This window comes from Crocodylus porosus, unplaced genomic scaffold (genome assembly GCF_001723895.1).
Source record: "Crocodylus porosus isolate Cpor-Errol unplaced genomic scaffold, CroPor_comp1, whole genome shotgun sequence".
Taxonomy (NCBI): Eukaryota; Metazoa; Chordata; order Crocodylia; family Crocodylidae; genus Crocodylus; species Crocodylus porosus.
The window spans coordinates 2,852,831-2,856,322 of NW_017728947.1; the positions used below are offsets into that span (position 1 = coordinate 2,852,831).

Here is a 3,492-nt window from a genome sequence, read left to right on the forward strand (position 1 = left end):
CCCAGCTGACTTCCTGCCCTTTGGGCAGGGGGCTGGACTCGATGATCTCCCGAGGTCCCTTCCAGCCCTAATGTCTATGAATCTATGAAAAAATTCCTCCCGCCCCCCCCGGGGGGGCCTCTCTGTCCATCAGTGATGAGAGGTGGGCCACTCTACGAATCAGCACAGAGGGTTGGGGCCACTTCAAAATGCCCACAAAATTGGCTGTGTGCCATGGGCAGCTCCAAAAAACCCTTTGTCTTGCTGTGATTTGGGTATGTTCCTAGCTATAAGGGTTATGTATCTTTAAGTTTCTGGGGAAAAAACTAGAGGGTGATAAATGCAAATTAAAGGATAGGTAAATAAGTCTAAAGACGGTTGACTGTTCACCACCCTCCTCCACCTGACTAGGGGGCTATTTTATATCCTGGCTTGTACCAATTGAGGAGGGTTAACAAACAAAGGACAAAGGACATAGAGTTTATAGCCAGATACAGGGTTGGGATCATTTTCATTCCATGGGACTGACACAAGGCTGTAATAGGGAATCACATAATGAAACAGATTGAGCATGAACCTCTGCCTGTATCTACCAAGATCCCATCTTGCTGATGGGCAATAAGCTTAGCATGTGTGCAGAATATTTATTTTTTATGATCTATTTCCTCCTAAAGGCTTTTATCTTAAAATAAATAGTACAGTGAAGTGTGAAGGCTGGTTGGTCATTGATTAACATTGTCATTGCTCCTGAGACAGCAAAGCTGCAGGTGTTGAACTCAAGTCACACCCAGTGAATCACGGTTAGAACTCTCTGGTCTTAAGGGAAAGGAACATGGGCTTCAACCCAATGGCTGAAAACCTCAGCAATGGATGTCAAGGACTCCAAAAATGATAACACAAGTATAATTCTTCTTGTCAGTCATGTTTGTTATGTGCAGCACACTGGATACTCTAAATATTTTCAGTCTATTCACTGATTTTGAGACATAAGCTTTCAGCTACAGCGATTATTAAAGAGCTTAATTCTGTGCTAAGCTCCAGAAAACAGCATGCTACGTTTAAGGGGTGCAGGGGGAATACTTAAATCTAGTGTGAAATTTCCAGCTGGCAAGGAGCCAAATGCTGACTACAAGCCATTAGAAAGTGGAGCTGAGTTGAAAATTAGTCAATGAAATGTGGTGCTGCAGAATTTATGTCTACCTATAGTGTCAGATTAGACATAGACATTTGTGAGAAACAAGAACCTGGTAATGGTTGGACTGCCCTATTCAAGCACATATGGATCACTAAAATTCAGAAATAAAGCACAAAATATTCCCAAACATAATAGTTTTGCCTTTTACCTAAAGTGGGAATAACATGTAATGGGGAGAGTGAATTAGAAGAAGTGTGAACCAATAGCTAGCTCCCTGAGCTGGGATTCTGGAGAACTGGTTTCCCTTCCTTGTTTGCTGTTGATATGCTCTTTGATGTAAGGCAGGTCATATCACCTTTGTTCCCAGATGCCTTGTCTATTAGGACTCTAAGCTCTTTGGAGCAGGGGCTGTCTTCCCACATATACACAATGTTCAGTACAGTGGGGCTCCAGTCTCAGATTGGACTGATATGTTGCTACCATAATAATAATTGCACATTTCTCATTCCTTATCTACTCTAAATTCTGTTCTATTCAGGTTGTCCTATCAGATCCATCCCCCTGGATTCTAAGAACCAGGCACAGCAGTTCTTTAAGAAATGTGATTGACTTTTCAAAACATTGTGTTGGGATAGGTAAAAACCCCCTGAGAACCAAGCTGTTATAAATATATATATATATATAAAAAAGCTATGAAATATATATCTGTATATTGCCCAATATATATAGGTATACATATAGATATATTTCATAGCTCATTCATTTCAAATAGAAGTGAAGCAATTTCATTTTCAAAATAATTATCAAAAAAAAAGGAAGAACACTTGCATTATTCTTTCAGTAAGACCCAGGATGAGCATAATCATTCCTCAGTCCCCAAATCAAAGTGGGGACACATAGGCACAGACCAGTTTTATTGCTACCATTCTATTACTCAAGTGGATGGCTTTTTATTACACCCTTGTCATCACTGCTGTCAGGGCAGGTCACTGTTCCTGAATGCAGTTGCTAACATCAGTGGAGAAGAACTGTCAGAAGCTGATGATCTGGGGCTTGCTCTGCCACTCAGATATAGCAAAGACTAAATGGTGCTGATGACAGATTTATGAGGAACATCTGATTTACTGAAGAAAGATCTCCATTACCTCTTGTGTACCTTGTCTGACTCATCTCTGTCAATACAGAGTGGCATTCCCCATGAGAAAGCAAGGTATTAGCACTGGTGATTGATTGAATGCAAATAACTTGAGGGGAAAGTAGTTTAAAATCCACCTCCTTTCCTTTGTTGACCTCAGCCAAACCTTAACAACAACATCCCAAATACTAATTTCCAGTGGGGGCAGAATTTCATCCTTCAGGGTATTCTCCTTTTGCATGCAATTTCATGACTAAGTTTCTCCTTTTATAAGGCTCTTACACAACGCAGCTAACCTGCTGGAATGGGCTCTGGTTAGGTGCATTGACATCTGAGTCTCAGGCTTGTAATTTCTGAGGGATGGAATGTATCAAAAAGGACAAGTGACCAAAATGGGAGTGGTGTCAGAACAGATAGGCTTATTTAGCAAATGCATCCATTTGCAATGGAGCTGAATAAATTTTGCAATAAGTTCTCTGCAAACAGTTACAAAAAAGCCTAATTTGTTCCAGCTTTGTTCATGGGTCTTTGTTCCTTTTTGTGCACACTCTTGGGAACAGTTACATTATACCCTGTTTTCAAAGCCTCTGTTCTTTTGAATTTCTTTTTGAGCTGACTTCTTGTTTTTTTGTTTCTATGTACACCTTCATGTGTCTCTTTTCATCTGTTATCGTTGAATCGGTTTTATAAGCTCACCATTTGTCTGTAAAATCATTGGCATAATGGTTGCCATTTTGTCCTGTGTTTTTACAATACCTTCATAATGGGGCTCTTGTCCATTAGTCAGGCTCCCAGATACTATTGCAACATAAAACAGAAGTGATAGTAATAGCTACATTTCATCCCTTCTTCATCCCCTGACCTTCATGACTCCAATATTCCCATCTTTCTTTCTCTTCTATAACCATACATTTCAAGACCAGGTACACAGCTTTAGGTCACTGAGTCCTCTTATCCCAGTTCCTTGGTTCCCCACCATACTTTTTATTGGACTCTTACCACCTCAAGTTTTTCCACCTCTTCTAGATTTACACTTTGACCCAGAGTTGGAGATATCAGCAAACCAATTTATATTTATAAACTCCACAAAATAATTTTAGTTTTGCCTTCTGACTATGTACAGCATGTAAACCATGAGTAAAGCCCAGCTGTAGTCACAGGTAACAGGAAAAAGTAGCCAGCACCAATCACTCCTGAGGTCTGGGAAGATAAGTATCCAAGTCTGAAATTGGGCGCTTACTTC

At 40.3% G+C, this 3,492-nt stretch overlaps 1 long non-coding RNA gene across 1 annotated transcript; it reads left to right on the top strand.

Annotated features, from left to right (window-relative positions):
* Positions 1-176: 176 nt before the first annotated feature.
* LOC109321076 lies at positions 177-1,728 on the top strand. The gene is made up of 2 exons (XR_002103969.1): positions 177-254; positions 1,653-1,728. It is a non-coding gene; the product is annotated as an uncharacterized LOC109321076 (long non-coding RNA).
* Positions 1,729-3,492: the final 1,764 nt, after the last annotated feature.